This window comes from Tamandua tetradactyla, chromosome 4, assembly GCF_023851605.1.
Source record: "Tamandua tetradactyla isolate mTamTet1 chromosome 4, mTamTet1.pri, whole genome shotgun sequence".
NCBI lineage: Eukaryota > Metazoa > Chordata > Mammalia > Pilosa > Myrmecophagidae > Tamandua > Tamandua tetradactyla.
Window position 1 is genome coordinate 101,031,826 of NC_135330.1, and position 20,022 is coordinate 101,051,847.

Below are 20,022 nucleotides of genomic sequence, written 5' to 3' on the forward strand. Positions count from 1 at the left end.
AGTGCTCCAAATTCTAGGGCTTTTGTGAGACCAAACCCTGGCGCTCCCTAACACTTTTGGAATGTTTCACTGCCCTAGTTAAGCATTATGAGGTTAAATATATGAAGGAAAGGAGGTGATGGGGGTAGGGAGGGCAACTTCTCTAGACAATTTTCTATCATTTCACTAATTTCCATGTTTTCTTGAACAGCGCATGTATTGCAGCCAACCTCTCCCAAGCTCCTTCTTTAAGAGAGAAACACTCTGTCCGTTTGCTTGGCTCCCTGCCATCCAGCTTGGCACTCTGTTTAGAATAAAGAAGCAGGATCAACACTTTACATTTTATAAAGCCTCTTTCTCCATAAAAACCAGCACAGGGACTCATTCACTGTAGGAGCCTAGTTAACATTTGTTAAATTCTTCAACTGTATGGATGAATAGTGAGTCCCTCATACACTTACTGTTTTTCTTATCTTTTAAACTTTCTGCGGGGCTGGAGAAACTGGATCATAATTTCTATACAACCTGACAGGTAAAATGGCATATTATCTTCATTATTGACTTAGAAAACTAAGACCCAGAAACTGAAGAAAATCAACCTAGCACACTGAATAAAGTCAATTATTACAACTCTTACCTGTGAACTGTAAAGTGAGAGCACTACCTCATTAGATGGATCCCTGTGTTGCGTGGGGACCCTGACTGAAGAGGCTCAGTGCCACGGGGGCGTCTCCCACCAGCCTTGCGTGCATCCCACCCAGTCTAGAGGGGCGTCTGCTCACAGGAGCTGGGCTGGCTCCACGCCCCTGCCTGGGCTGTGCTGACCTGCGCTGGTCCACCCGACCCCTCGGCGCCTTTCTGTCTCCCTGGGGAGTGGGAGATGGGGCAGGGGTCTCGCTGGGTCCTTCAGGGTCAGGTGACCTTCACCTGCATTCCGCAGCCCCCTCATCACATAACTCATCCCTTCAGAGCCGCGAAGACCACGGCCCTCACCTCCTTCCCTCACCCTGCCCTACAACTCCCTGGGCTGCACAGTCACGTTTCCTAAGTCTTCCCTCACCTCTGATTCCCTCCACCATCACCTTTGTGGTTCTTGCCACATCTGCCCAACCCCCAGCCTGACCACCCACCAACCCGTGCCATCGTGTCGGAAGATGAAACGTGTATCTAATCACGTCCCTGCAGAGCTTAAAATCCTTCCATGGCTGCCCAGACCATTCAATAAAATCCTAGCCTTCAGAATAAATACCCCAGAAGTACTTTTTGCAGAAGTAAAGGAGTGAATTACTGAATCCAAGGTCTAGTTTATTGGGGCAAATAAGGCTTTCAATCAGATGGTGAAAAGTCACTACAAAAGCAGTCACTCACATTATTAGGGATAGCCCCATTCAAATTCTGGTACTTTTCCCCGCAGGCTGCTTCTAGCTGGATTCAAAACCATCACCACCTGCTCCCTCGGTGCATAAGCAGTGCATGCTTTGCTGTGAGTTGCTCTGTTCTCTTCTTTGAAGACACTAAATTTATTTGTACATCTCATTAGGCAACGACTCGAATGGGGCAAGTAGGACCGTGTGGTCTCAGGGAGTTGTGTAAAGACAGTGTGCTAAACACACGACCAGCACCACCCGTTGGGACCACCCGCAGTTCCGGGGGGCAAGTTGCCGGCCACCTGGGTTTAGGAAGTAGGCTCAGCTCGTTTAGACCAGACAGACCAAAAAAGGAGAAATCGGTGAACCAAGCGCATGGAAATAGTCCAAGGAACAAATATTGGAAACAGGTGTGAGATGCTTCCTGGGGAAAATGAACCATTAATTCATTCTAACTGGCAGTGGACCATGTTACATTTTCTGAAGAACTAGCTGCCCTAAAGCATTTCCACAAAGGAGTTAATTATAAACATTGCTTTTTCTTTGTTTTTTTTTTTTCATTTCAAATGACTTTTCTAAAGCTCTTTTATCTGTATGGAAAGCTTTTAAGTAATTATGAACCTGTAGAAAATGGTTTTATTTCCTAGTGAAATAATAACCTCTGAGCATAAGCTTATATGGAAAGGTTATTTTTATTATACGGAAAGCTTATAATATATGTGTTTTATTAGTCCTGTGACTCAAGACTTACAGCAAAATGTCATAGCATTTATGTCAAGTTTTTTCATGCCCTGCCGCCTTCCTGAAAGGATTTGAGGTTTGTGACTTTGCATAAGCTACTTATTGAATACTTTAGTTAGAATTGCACCTCTTCTATGTCAGGAATATTTAATTTATTTCATGTGAGAAATGCATTTATTTCCAAAAAGTAATTATTGATACATAAATGACCTACTTGATTAGAACATAGTGGTTACGGTCCTGCCGTCACAGCATCGGTTCCAAGTCATCCAGTGCAGGTGTTTACACTGGAGCAGGTTTCTCCCGCCCCTCACTGCTGCCTTGGTGACTTGAGTGCTGCAAGTGGTGGCCCTGCCCCTTCCGCCGGGGCTTTCCCGAGGCAGCGGCCATCCTCAGGGTCACCCATGGCCATGACCGGGACCCCAGCTTTCACAAAGGAGGTGTCGACTTCTATGAATGGGATATTGGGCTGCTCCTGCAGAGTGGCTTGAGGAGGGGAGCAGGGGGTAAAGTCTGAGAAGCCCAAAGCTCGGAATGCAGATTGAAAGTGGTTGCAACTTCATTCAGTGAGCCTGGAGGAGCTCTAGCAGGGTTTCCTTCTCTAGGAGAATTACTAGTATTCACAGACTCTTCTTAGAGATCACCACAAGTGAGTCTTGAGTGGGAATGCAGAAACAGATGTCACCCTTGCCTGTCATTAGAACTGCATTAGTTTGGCCTTTTACGGAAAGAGTGAGAAGAGAACAAGCTGTCTGTTCTACACATATACTGTTTAGATCTGTTGGTCTGAATTCCTCTCCCTTTCCTGCAGTTTTGCCACTATACCAACTCATGATATCAAACAAAAAGTGTCTAGAATTGTGAAGTGGGTATTTACATGTTAAAGCACGGCACTAATTTGTGGGGAGTGACATTCCTGCTTAGAACTGCATTTCAGCTTAGTTCTTATTTACTTGTCCTCGGATATATTAATTCTGCATATTTAGTAAAATTCAACTCAAGTACCTTAATCATATTTTGAAGTTTTCAGTTTATGACTATCATGCATCAAATATAATAACCTATCCTTACACTGAAATAGGTCTAAGGTTCAAAAAAATAAGGAAATATTTAAAGAAACCTAAGGCAATGTCTGGGTAGTTGTGATTGGATAAAAGTATCCTTTATATTAATGTTAATTTTTCTGAAAATATTTTAGTTTAACACTGCTGCCACTAGTAAGGTTTTTCTTAAAAAATGTAGATTACAGTCATATTTATTTGTTTTATTTGTGTTTTACAGAACACTTTGTTGAGCAAGTCCCTATGTAAATTTCAGTGGTGAGTGAAGGGGTGGGGATATGATGGCCACCACAGGGCCCTTAAATAACCCTATTTGAAGGGGGATCTGGAGTTGATGCTGTGGGCTGGTGGGTGAAGGGGAGCTGACTTCAGGACAGCTCAGAGCAGGTTTAAGACAACCAGAATGAAAGACTCTCTTTCATCTTCAGGAATCCACTGGGGGGCAAGAGGTCAAAAGGGTGGAAGAAAGCTACTATGTTAATGTTAGGTTTTCTGGTTCCTGTTGACTAAACTAGTTCTGTGGTTCAGTATCAGCCAGTTTTATGTTGGAAGCAAACCATTACCAGTTCAGTGTCACAGATTTCCCACTTCCACAAAGCAGGGAGCCCGTAAAATTCTTAACCCAGAGCATCAACAAAAGCAAACCTTTGCCTGTGTGCGTGTGTGTGTGTGTGTGTGTGTGTGTGTGTGTGTGTGTAGTTGAATTGTACAGAGGCATTAGGAGAACATAACTTTTTTTACTTTTTTCTTTCATAAAAGGGAAACAGATTTGGAGGAAGCAACTGCATTCTTCAAAATCTGTACTTTCAAATTGCAGTCTTCTTTTTTACGTGTCATACATTATTTGATTCAACATATTTTTTGTCGAATACCTACTCACCGCTAGACACTGTTTGGGCACAGCTGGGTGGAGCTGTAAGATGAAACAGTAACGGTGTTCTCATGGAACTCACCTTCTTTAAGGGAGAAAAAGAATAAACAAGTATACAAAGTTGAAGGTGGGGATAAGTGCCTTGAGAAAGAAATAGTAGGGTAATGAGGATATGATGGAGCTGCCAAGAGTGGGGTGCTATCTGTACAGCATGGCCAGGGGAGAACCCTTGGCTAAGGGGACATTTGAGGAAGGGAAAGCTCAGCCTGAGGCTATCTGGGCAAGATGCCTTTTGTGATGTGCCAAATTGGCTGGACTCCAGTTCCTGATTCAACCAAACGCTAACCTAGGTGTCCTGCAAGCGGTATTTTGTAACTATGAGTAACATCTGTAGTCAGTTGACTCTAACTAGGGGAGATACTCGTGGACAGTCTGGGTGGGCCTGGCTTAGTCAGGTGGAAGCCCTTCCAGGCAGGGTTCCGCCACCGCCAGAGGAGGAGAGACCCCGCTACTCAGTCAGCCCACCCCTGCTCATGGGGTCCTCAGGACACTTCTAGCTCTGTGTCTCTGCTTCTCCCGGTGAGCCCCGGTGGAGCCCAGGGGGAGCGTGCCCCCAGGTCGCGACTGCCGAGCTGCTCCTTCGCCGTCTAGGTAGGGGGCCTTCTGGTGAATCTGCGCAGCCTGGGGTGTGGAGGGAGGTGGGGAACCTGCTGGGCACCGGGAGGCCCTTGAAGCCTGAACCGTTTGGGGGGCGCGAAGGTGGGTCCAAGGGAGACCTGAAGCAGCAGCAAGCATGGACGGCTGTAACGGACAGGACGTTTGCGCAAAAAGAAAACAGGAAATGGGGTCGTAGATGGAGGAGGATGCACCAATTCCAAATCCTCCTTCAAACAGGGTGATTTTAAACGCCGATGCTCTGCGGCATTGCCCGGAGCGTTTGCCTCCTGGAGCTCAGCTAGCCGCCACCTCTGTGCAGCGAACCCGGCCGGGCGCACGCCCACCCACCTGTACGATGAGGCGCCTTCAGCAGCGCCCCAGGGGCCGCCGGTCCTGCCCGGAGAACAGGGTCTGCTTTTGCTGTAGACTCACGAGAGCTGATGAGGAAAGTGGGAGAGGGACCCACCGAGTCTGCCACTGACTCTGGACATTTCACAGGACTATTTATTTATTTTCACTGCTCAAAGCAAATGTGCGTTTAAAGAAAAGGCTGGGGATGCACACAAACCTTTCAAAACAAACTGCCTGTGTCTTCATCCTTTGACCCAATGTTTTAAAATGTCAGATTGTTATCTCTCACGGAGCCTAAGAGAAAGATAAAAACTGGTCAGACAGCCTGCCCCTTCCAGCTTTAAAAAAAATCAACAGGTAAAAATGACTTATTTGTTGATGAACATTTTCTTTTCTTTTCATGTGTGGTTTGATATTCCCAAAGAGGCTCTTAGAACATTGCCCTAGTGATAGGAAATAAAAAATAGCTGCTTTGGATAGAGCAATCAGCTTTCTTACATCTAGGGCTTGTTCATTGCTATGGCAACATAATGGCAAACTATAACACAAAGTCACATGGCTGTTCAGCTTCAGCTAATTATTATAGAGATTAAACTCTGTTTAGCAGAAATGACTTCTCTTTTTACTTTTTATAGTTATGTATTTTATCTACGACTGTTTCTATGCATTCTGAAACATAACAGTGAATGGACTTAACTCACCAATCAGTTTCAATTGACTTAGGGACCAGGTGAAAGTAGCTTCATTCTGAGTAGTCACCATAAGTCCATTTCATGATTATTTTAGTATGAAATTAATGGCAAACATTTAAATACAAAGAAATCTCTAGACTCTCCTTTAGCTAGTAGGCAGAATGATTCAAATAGGTGACTTATGTTCAGACTAATTTCTTACATTTCATGCTTTCAGGACGTAGGAGAGAATTGTGCAGAAAGAAATTCCCCTGACTGTAACTTCCATTCAAAATGAGCAGCCCTGGCCACTGGCATAGGTCATTGCTACGTTACAGGCTGCTGCCAATTTCCTATGTGCTCACTCTCGGGAGGGGAGCCTGTCGCCAGTCCCTGCAAGCAGCACCGGTGCCTCATCGGCCACAGCCCTGGGGAATTTGCGTGCAGTGCTTCTGTGCTGGACTTGCTACCGTCAACTCTGGCTACATCTAGGCAATGTCTGTCTGGTGGTTTCTTACCTGCCCTAAGACCCCATGCCCCATGGCATGCAGAGTCTTCTCAGGCTGTGAGAGATGGGAAGGAGCCGTAGCTACTTCTCTCTTCACCCCTTTCCTGTTGTTGCTTTGCCTTTGCTTGGAATATCCATATTCCAGATAACTAAACAGCTTCCTAGTTCTCCTGCCGGGATTTTCCCAAGTACCACCTTATCCTTGACAGCTCTCCCGACCATGCTATTGTAAATTTTAAACTCTTCCTGAAGGATAATTTACACAAAGGCAAAATCATGGCTCTGATGCAAGTGTAAAATGAATGTGTATCAGATCTTCATTCCACTCATTTATTAATGAAGGAACAAATAAGATATTCAGAACAGTTCAAAGGAGACTCTGCAAACTCTGAATATGTGTATAAGTGTGAGTGTGCATATACACGCACACATCGTCAGAAGTGTGGAGATGAAGCTGCTAATAGGGGAAAACTGGCAAATACCCTACAGGCTGATACAATGCTTTGGGCAGTTTTTCTACAGGGTAGAAATTACTTGAAATTCTATCAGACAAAGTTCACCCGCACTGCCGTGAAGCTCATTACTATGATATCTCTGCAAGTTAATTTCTACCCCAACAGAGATGTAAAACCACGTAGTCTAGGAAAATAAATCAGAAGGCTGCATGCCTCTATTTCCAGGGCTTTGGGTCAGAGTCACGGAAAACGCCTTCCACACTTCTTCCCTCCCCCTTCCCCACATGCTGGCAGATACCTTGGCCTGGGGCCCCTGGGACCACATGCCCTGCTCCCCGCTTGCTCCCGAGAGGAGGTGGCTGCAGCCAAGTTGCAGATCAGGCCCCTCCAAACCACAGGGCCCAGTCGGCCAGGTCCAAAGACTGCGCATTCGTCTGCCCGCCACAGGCTTTTCTCCTTGATCGGTCACCATCGCCCCCCTTCACTGTAGGCTCCATGCGGTCAAGACGTTTTGTCTGTTTTATTCCCAAATGCACTTGCAGCTCCTGGAATAGTGCTTAGAGCAAAGCAGGTGATCCACAAACAAGACGGGTGGCTCGCCCTCCACAGCACCTGAACCCCTGCGGGCGTGGACGATAGCGGAGCCAAAAATCCAAGTTCCTCAAGTCTGGAAAGTTTTCATTTTTTTTTTTTTTGTATGCTATATGGCAGGGTCAAATTTCGTTGTGTTTCCATGTGAGTATCCTGTTATTGCAGCACTGTTAGTTGAATTTTTTGTTTGTTTTTGTTGGTTTCTTTTTTTGCTAGTTTTGGGAGGTGCATGGACCAGGAATCGAACCTGGGTCTCCCAATGACAGGTGAGAATGCTACCACTGAACTACCCTCATGCCCCTTTAGAGAGTTTTTAAAATGTAATTTTATAATCTAATATCTAGTATACTGATTGACACTTAATAGCTCTGAAACAGACTTTTCAAAAGACAAAATATGGACCCTCAATAATTCTGCTGTGGTATATAAAGACGGAATAAGTGCCATTTGTAGGCAGACATTACCTGAGTGTCTATGTAGTTAGAGCTAAAGGCTTAAAGTTTATAACTTATCTTCTTCACAAATTTTCTTAGCAATGAAAACTTCATGAGAAAAAGAGAAATAGCTAAAGCATAATTTGAGGTATTTGATAATCACTTAATATTCACGCTCTTCAATGAGCATTTCCTATTTGCTTTCCCCAGATGCCGTTTCAAGGTCTGTGAGATGAAGCCAAGAAGTTATTAATTTAAAAGCTTTTAAGGTTCCTTAATCTAGACCAAATAAAAAAGTAACCTTTAATAAATTCAGTGTACTTTTAAAACTGAACAAGAACATATGGAATATTTGGGATAAAGGTTTTGAAAATACTCCCTGTGGCTACTTCCTTGTCCTTTTGTTACCCTGTGACTCTCTCCACCCTGAAAATTAGGCATTTGTTCTTTTAGAACCCCTCTGACACAAAGGAGCCCTTGCTTTGCTTTGCACTTTAAAATAAGTAGCTGCTTGAGTTCTTAGGGAAATTGTAGCCTGAAAGCAAAGGCTTTTGATTTGTGAAAGTCAGGCTTTGTTGGGTGAGGGCACGATTTTCTTTTAAACCCTGAAAGCTGGGCCTGGAGCCCTGGAGTACGGAAGTTTTCACAAAGGACCATACAGTAGGAAGGATGAGTCAATAAACCAGCTGCTTTCCAAAAGGCTGGGAAAGCCCTTCCATGGGGCGGCAGGAGAACTCGGACCCGCCTGAGTGAAAGCCAGGGAAGAAGACTCCCCTGTCTCACAGCACGCGCCTGGCGTCTCCTGCCGCCCCCTTCCCTTTCGGGTTCCGTTCACCTTCCACTTCTGGCTGCTGCCTCTGCTTTTCTCTCTCCCCATTGCCTTTCCTGTCAGGCTGTCGGCAATAGGATTAAACCATCCTGATTGGGATGGGTCATGCCTCACATGAAGTAGCCTTATCAAAAGGTCCTATTTACAAGGGTCCCCACCCACAGGAATGGATTAGATTAAGGACATGCTTTCCTTTCCTGGGGGTTGCCTGGGATGTGCACGGACCTTTCAGACAAAGACACGACATTCCTGGTGCACATGGTGCAGAGGCACAATGACAAGGGAGGGCGCCAGGTGGGTGGGCCTTGCCTGCAGCGTGGGGCAGACAGCAGGCAGCATCTTCTCTACCTCCCACTTGCACGAGCATCCAAAGAAGCCCTGAGGATGGACCGGCTGCTGAAGGGAGGGACGGACCCCACGCTCATCAGCATGAGCTCCCTGCAGGAAGCCCACAACACATACAGGGGCACAGACTCAGGAGACACAGGTGTGGAAGCACAGGTATGGGTGGCACAGGTGTGGGGGCACAGGTGTGGCACACAAGTAGGGGTGGATAGGTGTGGTACACAGGTGTGCAAGGCACAGGTGTGAGGCACAGGTGTGGGAGCCCAGGTATGAGTGGCACAGGTGTGGGGCACAGGTGTGGTGAACATGTGTGGGGTCACAAGTGGGGGGCACAGGTGTGTCATGGTCAGGTTCATGTGTCAACTTGGCCAAGTGGTGATACCTGGCCTGTCTGTTGCAATGATACATTTCATAGAATTAAATCATAATCACGTCAGCTCCACAGCTGATTCCATTTGTAATCAGACAAAAGGGAGTGTCTTCTGTAATGAGTGATGCTTAATCTAATCACTGGAAGCCTTCTAAGGAGGATTCAGAAGAGACAGGCTCTCTTCCTTCTTTGGCTGGTGAGCCTCTCCTATGGAGTTTGTCCATACGCTGCATCGGAATCGTCAGCTTCACAGCCTGCCCTGCAGATTTTGGACTCTGTGTTCCCGCAGTCACGTGAGACACTTTTATAAATTTTATATTTGCGAGTGTTTCCTTTTGATTCTGTTTCTCTATAGAACCCTAACGAATACAAATTGGTACCAGGAGTAGTTCTTAAGAAACAGAATCTTAAAAATGGTTTTTTATGAATGGATTTCTACTCGGGCTGGACTCAAAGGCACTAAGGACTCTGATTCCCATAATCAGAATGACACTCCCAATCCATGGAGTGAGTTGGCAAAAGAAATAGTCAAAATATCACCGTTCAATTCTCCTAATGCTTCGCTTGTACAAAGCCAGGCTCTGGGGGTAATGTTTTTGACGTCTTTATGGAGTTTTGTGGAAATAAGAGGTATAGAGATGTTGGCTGGTTGTTGTTAGATACACTGGCTACATTAAGGTGAGAAAGGGATGGGCTTAAGGCTTCAAATGAGAAGCTTAAGTGCCGTCTGAAAGATGTAGACATTTCTATGAGTGTCCTAAAGGAAAATCTTATTTCCTGTAGCCGTAGACTTGAGATCTCTGAAAAGCAGACTCAGAATCTTATTAGTAGCAACTTTACAATGTAAACTGAAATCTCAATGTTGCATGGTGTCTGCCTTTAAAGTTAGGGCATTGATTGGAAAGGAGTGGGACCCTGAAAAATGGGATGGTGACACATGTTTTGATAATGATGCCGGGGGTGAGGTTGAAACCCTAGGTCATGCTGAGTCTTCTCTAGATAACCCTGTAATAGTCTGCCCTGAGGATGTAACCACCCCACCTCCAGCCTGCCTTGAGGAGTTGGCCACCCAACCTCCTCCTGAAGGGATTAACCCTAGAGTGATTAATCCTGTTTCACCAGATGAAACTGCAAATGAATGCCCTGAAGCAAATGGCTTGGAAGAGATTTCTAATTCTTTTCATGACCCACCCCCACCACCCCTCATTTCTTCTAGACCTATAACTAGAATAAAGTCCAAACAGGCCCCTAAAGGTGAGGTACAAAGTATCACGCATGAGGAAGTATGTTATATTCCAAAAGAACTGTGTGGGTTTTCCAATTTATATAGACAGAAATCAGGGGAATATGTATGGCCATGGATTTTAAGGGGGTGGGATAATGGTGGGAGGAATATAAGGCTGGATCAGGCTGAATTTATTGATATGGGCCCACTAAGCAGAGATTCTGCATTCAATGTTATAGCTTGCGGGGCCAGAAAATGTATTAACAGTTTGTTTGAATTATTGGTTGAAACATGGATCAAAAGGTGGCCAACATTACCTGAGGTTGAAATGCCAGAACTGCCCTGGTATAATGTAGATGAGGGGATCCAGAGGCTTAGAGAGATTGGGATGTTAGAGTGGGTTTATCATTCAAAGCCTGCTCTCACACCCCAGGAATGTCCAGAGGATGCACCTTTTACCAGAACAGTGATAAATAAGTTTGTGAGACTAGCACCGTCATCCCTCAAGAGCTCTGTGGTTGCACTTCTCTGTAGGTCAGATATTACTGTAGGAACTGCTGCCACTGAGCTGGAATCCTTAAACACAATGGGGATGACAGGATCCCGAGTTGGCAGAAGCCAGGCAGCAGCACTTAATCGTCAAAGAGAGGGTAGACGCGGCTATTATAATAGACAGCAAACCCAAAGCAGGAGTCAAAATTTTATGACTTGCAGAGATTTGTGGCATTGGCTAGTGAATCATGGGGTGCCTAGAAATACAATAGAAGGGCAGTCTACTAAATTCTTGTTCGAGCTGTATAAACAAAAGAGTTCTAGGTCAAGTGAACAGAAGTCTAACCTGAATTACAAAAACACAGAGTCATGGCCCCTTAATCAATTTCCAGACTTGAAACAGTTTACAGACCCAGAGCCCCTTGAATGAAAGGGAGGCCAGGTCCCTTTGGGAGAGAACCCTGTTACACTGCCACAAATTTATACTGTTAACCTTCCTCTAAGTCTTCCCCAAGGAGACCGACAGCCTTTTACCAGGGTAACTGTGCATTGGGGAAAAGGAAATGATCAGATATTTCGGGGATTATTAGACACTGGTTCAGAAGTGACATTAATTCCAGGGGACCCAAAACGTCACTCTGGACCACCAGTCAGAGTGGGGGCTTATGGAGGCCAGGTGATCAATGGAGTTTTAGCTCAGGTCCGTCTCACAGTGGGTCCAGTGGGTCTCTGTACCCATTCTGTAGTTATTTCCCCAGTTCCAGATATACTGAGCAACTGGCAGAATCCCCACGTTGGCTCTCTAACTTGTGCAGTGAGGGCTATTATGGTGGGAAAGGCCAAGTGGAAGCCACTAGAACTGCCCCTACCTAGCAGAAGTAATTCTGGATTCTTGGGAGGACTGCAGAGATTATTGCCACTCTTAAGGATTTGAAGGATGCAGGGGTGGTGATTTCCAACACATCCCCATTCAACTCTCCTATTTGGCCTCTGCAGAAAACAGATGGGTCTTGGAGGATGACAGTAGATTATCATAAGCTCAACCAGGTGGTAACTCCAATCACAGCTGCTGTTCTAGATGTGGTGTCATTGCTTGAGCAAATAACTACATCCCCTGGTACCTGGTATGTAGCTATTGATCTGGCAAATGTTTTTTTCTCAATAGCTATTAGTAAGGACCACCAGAAACAGTTTGCTTTCAGCTGGCAAGGTCAGCAATATACTTTCAGTATCCTACCTCAGGGGTATATCAGTTCTCCAGCCCTATGTCACAATCTTGTCCGCAGGGAACTTGATTGTTTCTCCCTCCCACAAGACATCACACTGCTTCATTATATTGATGATATTATGTTGATTTGACCTAGTGAGCAAGAAGTAGCAACTACTCTAGACTTACTGGTAAGGCATTTGTGTATCAGAGGATGGGCGATAAATCCAACAAAAATACAGGGACCTTCCACCTCAGTGAAATTTCTAGGTGTCCAGTGGTATGGGGCATGTCGAGATATCCCTTCTAAAGTAAAAGATAAGTTGTTGCATCTGGCCCCTCCTATGACCAAAAGAGAGGCACAATGCCTAGTTGGCCTCTTTGGATTTTGGTGACAACATATTCCTCATTTGGGTGTGCTACTCTGGCCCATTTATTGAGCGACCAGAAAAGCTTCTAATTTTGAGTGGGGACCTGAACAAGAGGAGGCTCTGTTACAGGTCCAGACTGCTGTACAACTGCTCTGCCCTCTGGACCATATGATACAGCAGATCCAATGGTGCTAGAAGTGTCAGTGGCAAGTAGAGATGCTGTCTGGAGCCTTTGGCAGGCTCCTATAGGGGAATCGCAATACAGACCCCTAGGATTTTGGAGCAAAGCCTTACCATCTGCTGCAGATAACTACTCTCCTTTTGAGAAACAGCTTTTGGCCTGCTACTGGGCCTTAGTAGAGACTGAACGCTTAAGCATGGGCCACCAAGTTACCATGAGACCTGAGATGCCTATCATGAGCTGGGTGTTGTCTGACCCACCAAGCCATAAAGTTGGGCGTGCACAGCAGCACTCTATTGTAAAATGGAAATGGTATATACGAGATAGGGCCAGAGCAGGTCCTGAAGGTACAAGTTACATGAAGAAGTGGCCCAAATGCCCATGGTCTCCACCCCTGCAACATTACTTTCTCTGTCCCAGACCAGAACTATGGTCTCTTGGGGAGTTCCTTACAGTGAATTGACTGAGGAAGAGAAAACTCGGACCTGGTTTACAGATGGTTCAGCATGATATGCTGGTACCACCCGACAGTGGACAGCTGCAGCACTGCAACCCTTTTCTGGGGTGTCCTTTAAGGACAGTGGTGAGGGGAAATCCTCCCAGTGGGCAGAACTTCGAGCAGTGCACCTGGTTGTTCATTTTGCTTGGAAGGAGAACTGGCCAGAGGTGTGTTTGTATACTGACTCATGGGCTGTTGCTAATGGTTTGGCTGGATGGTCAGGGACTTGGAAAGACCATAATTGGAAAATTGTTGACAAAGAGGTCTGGGGAATAGGTATGTGGATATTCCTTTCTGAGTGGGCTAAAAACATGACATATTTGTGTCCCATGTGAATGCACACCAGAAGGTGACTTCAGCAGAGGAAGATTTTAATAATTGAGTGGATAAGATGACCCGTTCTGTGGATACCAGTCAGTCTCTTTCCCCAGCAACTCCTGTTATTGCCCAATGGGCTCATGAACAAAGTGGTCATGGTTGTAGGGATGGAGGTTATGCATGGGCTCTGTAACATGGACTTCCACTCACCAAGGCTGACTTGTTTACAGCCACTGCTGAGTGCCCAATCTGCCAGCAACAGAGACCCACACTCAGCCCCTGATGTGGCACCATTCCCCGAGGTGACCAGCCAGCTACATGGTGGCAGGTTCATTACATTGGACCACTTCCTTCATAGAAGGGGCAGTGATTTGTTCTAACTGGAATAGACACATACTCTGAATATGGGTTTGCTTTCCCTACACGCAATGCTTCTGCCAAAACTACCATCCATGGGCTTACAGAATGCCTTATCCATCATCATGGTATTCCACATAGCATTGCTTCTGATCAAGGAACACACTTCACAGCAAATGAAGTGTGGTAATGGACACAGGCTCATGGAATTCTCTGGTCTTACCATGTTCCCCATCATCCAGAAGCAGCTGGATTGATAGAAGGGTGGAATGGCCTTTGAAAACTCAATTATGGTGACAACTAGGTGGCATTACCTTGAAGGGCTGGGGTAATGTTCTCCAGGAAGCTGTGTATGCTCTGAATCAGCGTCCGCTGTATGGTGCTGTTTCTCCCATAGCCAGGATCCATGGGTCCAGGAACCAAGGGTTGGAAACGGGAGTGGTACCACTCACTATTACCCCTAGTGATCCACTAGGAAAATTTTTACTTCCTGTCTCTGCCACCCTGAGCTCTGCTGGTCTACAAGTTTTAGTTCCAAAATGGGGAGTGCTTCCACCAGGAGAAACAACAGTGATTCTATTGAACTGGAAGTTAAAACTGCCAACAGGTCACTTTGGACTACTAATGCCCCTGGATCAACAAGCCAAGAAGGGGATTATACTATTGCCTGGGGTAATTGACCCTGACTATCAGGGGGAAATAGGACTGCAACTTCACAATGGAGGTAAAGAACAGTTTTCTTGGAATCTAGGAGATCCCCTAGGGCATCTATTAGTACTACCATGCCCTGTGATTACAATCAATGGAAAACTGTAACAGCCTAATCCAGGCAGGACTGCCAATGGCTCTGAAACTTCGGAATGAAGGTTTGGGTCACCCCACCAGGCAAAGAACCACGGCCAGCTGAAGTGTTTGCTGAGGGTAAAAGGATAATGGAATGGGTAGTGGAAGAAGGTAGTGATAAATATGAACTTCGACCACATGATCAGTTACAGAAATGAGTACTGTAATGCTGTTTTGTTCATGTTATACCATTTAAGTTGTAAGATATCAAGTTTAAGAATGAATATTACCCAAAGACTTGCACCCTATTCTGGAGAGATTTAATGGTTTCAGTTATTTGCAGGACAGTTGAGTATTGTTAGGTGAAAGAAAAAAATGTGTGTTTTAATGCTTTTTTATTTAGAAATTAGGTATGGTTTAAGGTGGTATGTATAGGTGCCAATTTGACAAGGGGTGGACTGTCATGGTCAGGTCCATGTGTCAACTTGGCCGAGTGGTGGTACCTGTTTGTCTGGTTGGGCAAGTGCTGGCCTATCTGTTGCGATGAGGACATTTCATAAAATGAAATCATGATCACGTCAGCTGCATCCACAGCTGATTCCATTTGTAATCAGCCAAGGGGTGTGTCTTCTGCAATGAGGATGCTTAATCTGATCACTGAAAGCCTTTTAAGAATCATTCAGAAGAGACAGGCTCTCCCTGCTTCAGCTGGCGAGCCTCTCCTGTGGAGTTTGTCCAGACCCTCCATTGGAATTGTCAGATTCACAGCCTGCCCTGTGGATTTTAGACTCTGTGTTCCAGCGGTCACATGAGACACTTTTATAAATATTATATTTACGAGTGTTTCCTGTTGATTCTGTTTCTCTAGAGAACCCTAACTAATACAATGTGTGAGAGGTAGGGGTAAGAGAAACCAGGTCAAACTACTGGTTATGTTATGAATTTTCTCTCTGACAATGAGTCTTTTAATAAAATTATCTGAACCAGTCTGATTTTTTTCATGTTTTAAATTTTAATATTTTTATTCACACACATACAATCTATATATACATGGTGTATAAGCAGTGGCTCACAATATCATCTAATAGTGTGTATTCATCACCATGATCATTTTTTAGAACATTTGCTTCATTCCAGAAAAAGAAATAAAACGAAGAAAGAAAAAACTCATACATATCGTACACCTTACCCCTCCCTCTCATTAACCAGTAGTATTTCCATGTACTCAATTTATTTTACTCTTTGCCCAAAAAATCATGAAACACTTCACGAATTTGCCTCTCATCCTTGCATAAGGGCCATGTTAATCTTCTCTGTATCATTCCAGTTTTAGTATATGTGCTGCGAAAGCAAGCATATGAACCAGCCTGCTTTAATTTTCAAAAATGGGGCTAAAATATCTTCTTTGTAGATTGTTTGAAGGATAAAGTGAGATATTTGTGTAAAAGGGTTTGGCACCTTGTTGGATGCAAAATGGGCTCCCCATGACATTGCCGCCCCTTCTTTTATGGGGGATCGTGGTCAATAGAGCCGTGGCCTCCCAGAGCTCTGCTCCCCGCTCCCTGGAACTGTGGAAATGTGGGGTTCGCATGACAAAGCAGGATTAAGGTTGTTATCAGCTGGCCCTAAAATAGGGAGATTGCCCTGAATTATCTGGTGAGTCTGATGTAATCACAGGGTCCTTCAAAATGGAAGAAGGCCAGAGTCATAGGAGGAGACTTGGCAACACTACGGAAGCAGGGTCAGAGTGGTGCCAGGTGATGTGGTTTAGAGCTGTGTGTACCCCAGAAGAACATATTCTTAAACCTAATCCATTCCTGTGGGTGTGAACCCATTGTACGTGCGCCCTCTTACGAGGCTACTTCAGGTAAGGTACCTCAATCAGGATGGGACTTAATCCTATCACTGGAGTCTTTTTATAAGCAGAGTGAAATTCAGACAGAGAGAAAAAGCTTCAAAGGAAGCAGCCAGCAGGGAAATCAGTGGAATCCAGAAGGAAAGGAGAGACCAGGAGACAGCACCATGAGCCTTGCCATGTGGCAGAGGAGCCGAAGGCGGCCAGGAGTCAGCCCCAGGATGCCGCAGTCTCCAGGGAGAAAGCACCGCCTTGATAACGCCTTGACTTGGGCTTACTTTTAGCCTCAAACCTGTACGCTAATGAACACCCGCTGTTTAACCCTACCCATTTCATGGTATTTTCTTGAGAAACCTAGGAAACCAAAGCACCGTGTGAGAAGGTTCAATTACCGTTGCTGGCTTTGTAGATGGAGGAAGGGGTACAAGCAGTCTCTAGAGCTGGAAAAGACAAGGAAACAACCTCCCCACCTGGAGCGTGTGGCGTGAGCCTCACAAAGGCTGTGTCGGTGGTTTTGGAGACTGCAGAGCCATTAGGTGGCCATCTCTGGCCCATGATTGTGGAGCCAGATATTGCAAGAGAAAATTGGGCATTTCTGAAAATCTTTACATGTTGGTTTCAAATTTGGAGTGGACTTGAAAAAAAATATCAGCTGCTCAGGCCAAAGAATGGAGCACTTATTGTAGATACAATAAGGTGATATAATCAGATGAGAGAGTAATCTTTTTGATGAAAACCTATTAAATTTACAAGAGTTCCTATGTGGTCCTCGATCATATCAAATCTCAAGCCCTCACAGTTTGAGGATTTGTATTGTGATGAACCCATTTCTACGTAGACTTCACATTTCCGACAGCGACTAAAAATGTCCCGGCAATTTCTTTGGACTTTTAATACCACACACCTGCCTACAGTTTACTTTATCTTCCTTTGCTCTTTGTTTGGGTAAACTGCTTTATTTTAGCAGTCACATTGTCTGGATTTGATGTAATATTTTTGTATAGAGTGACAATTGACGCTAAGGACAAAATGATTAAAACAAACAGAGCATTTTTGTTTTTGATGCAATATTCACTACAGGTGCTGCTTCAGACCCACATAACTAAATATGTGCACTGGCCAGGGACATTGTACGAGTACAACAGGCTCCGACATTACAGCGACACCTGGGGAGAAGGTGCCATGATGAGCTTAGCCAACAGTTTTCTCGTCTCTAGCCACAGTATGCATCCGTTTTCCTGGACTGGTGGTTTCTGAATTTACAAATGTGATCAAAATGCTATCAGTTTAGAAAGCATGAATGGCTTAGTGTAAACCCTTCCTCTGTATTGGAATAAAAAGTGACCCAAAAATGCCCTTTTGGTAGTGGATTTGTATTTTATGTTCATGCATGAAAAAGATTAAACACCCAAGGGTATTAAACATATTGTATGTGTGTTTAACTTGCAAACCACCTGACAAGAATATACATGAAAGCCTTTTTGTCCACAACATGAATGTATGGGAGAGAATTCATTTTTCCAATTTCCTTCTAGAGTTAGTGGGTGAGTCAGGGAAAGTCACGGCACCCCCTCCCAGTTCCTTATTTACTCCTAATATCATGATCTCTGACTTCACAGGGATTTTAAAGGGAAGTTCTCCTCATTTGTGGTAATAACTTTAACTCCTGGCACATTTTACAATCTCTTGGTGCCACCACGCTATCTTATTTCATTACCTCAACAAACCAGTGATGCTATATTTTGTACTGATTGTTTAGATAGAGAAATTGATGTTTGTGTGGAGGTGGTGATTTGTCCAAATTCACAAAGCTACTAAGAATCGGGTCTAGAATCCTGGTTTCTTCCAATCACACCACAAACAAGAAAATACTTCTTAAATTAAGTCATCTAGTACATTCTTTGCCACAAGCGCTACAAGTGTCAATGTGTGTTTTTAACCCATCACTTTCCTCTTCCCTGCCTCTATCTTTGACGAAAGTGGTAATGATAAAGTGGCCATAATTTATTCATTGGGTCTTGGATTTCACATAAATGGGATATTCAGCCTTGAAATAATTGTCTATAAGAAAAGGAGACTCAAGCTTACCTCTGACGAGAAAGCAAAAAAGCACAATGAAAGTAATGAACATGTAAGAGCCATTCGAAGGCAATGGGGCTCTGATGACGCCAACAGCACCTGTGTTCACAGGTGCACCAGCACGAGTGGGCGTGGCCCGCAGCCCCCTGGCTCTCACTCAGGTGTGCTGAGCACACACCATCCTTCTGTGGCTTCGCCTGCTCTTTCAAATGCAAGTCTGAGCTGAGCATATTTTTGACAGTATCTTCTAGAACACAGCATGCCTAGGAAGACCCACAGATATGTCATCTCACTAAAGGTATCTAGTCTAGACTACAGAGGTAATAGCAAATGAAAGCCAAGTGACCTGGAAACCTTCTAAAATTCCACAGAAGGACTGAATACGTTAAAGCTGACAGAGGAGGAGCCAGGCGATTACAGTTCGTCTGTTCTCATTACAAGTCCCTCATCTTCCTCAAACTTGAAATTACACCCCTGTTTTCATGTAGCCTCACCTAACTTTAACCCGCAAGCATTTGCGTGGACGCTTTGTCCTGTCCTCGTGAGAATCCACTCCATTAATATGCTGCTTAGTGACTATGCCCAACCTTATAGAGTACTTCTTTCTCTTTGATTATAAACTTCACAGATGAAGGAATAGTGCTTTATTTTCCCTTTTTTATTCCTTTGGAATGTATTTAAATTTACTAGACATTTTATGCATAATACAGTCCAAAAGTAAATCATATACAAGGCAGAACGTGTCCAAGTGTATAAAAATATATATTAAGAATATATATATATAAGAATTATATATATAGTGTATATATAATGAAACTAATTCATATCTGTTGAGTATTGAAGGGGTGTTGGCCCTCAGTTCTATTTTTAAAATATTTTAAATGTGATTCTTCAGCAATGCCGTTATTGGAACAAATTTCAAAGGTTATAAGTGAGTAAAATGTTAAAGTTGCTTCTTTCCCAATATCACTCCTTAAGTTTGGTGCCTGGCCTTCAGACATGATTTCTTTTCTTTAACCAAATGCTTTTCATACAGCCCAGTCACTAGATTTTTCACATGCTCTGTAAAATCCTGTTAGATAAAATCCTCAGTGCCAGGTATTCTTTTACTTCAGTTTCATAAATAACTGACAACACTGGACGTGAATTCAAAGAGAAGTGTGTCCTATTATATTCCCAAACACATGTCTAGTTTCTATGGATCCCTTATGATGAAAGAAAACTCAGCTGGAATTTTTTTTCTCTGAAAATTAAAAAACACCTCATTTTATAAGTAAAGTCATAATAATTTTAGTTTTAGTAGTTTATGCTTGAGATGCATTAAGCTCTTTGTCATTTTGCCACTTCCTAAGTATTCTGTTTTTATTGATGTTGAATTTAGGGTTAATAGCAAAATGTCAGAGCTAGATGAAACCTTAAAACCCT

At 44.2% G+C, this 20,022-nt stretch overlaps 1 long non-coding RNA gene and 1 other non-coding gene across 2 annotated transcripts; one reads left to right on the forward strand and one right to left on the reverse strand.

Annotated features, from left to right (window-relative positions):
• The first annotated feature begins 400 nt into the window (after window positions 1-400).
• Window positions 401-17,637, forward strand: LOC143679230 (uncharacterized). The gene is made up of 3 exons (XR_013173604.1): window positions 401-511; window positions 1,394-1,462; window positions 17,599-17,637. It is a non-coding gene; the product is annotated as an uncharacterized LOC143679230 (long non-coding RNA).
• On the reverse strand, window positions 15,914-16,016 carry LOC143681854 (U6 spliceosomal RNA). The gene has a single exon (XR_013174908.1). It is a non-coding gene; the product is annotated as a U6 spliceosomal RNA (small nuclear RNA).
• Window positions 17,638-20,022: the final 2,385 nt, after the last annotated feature.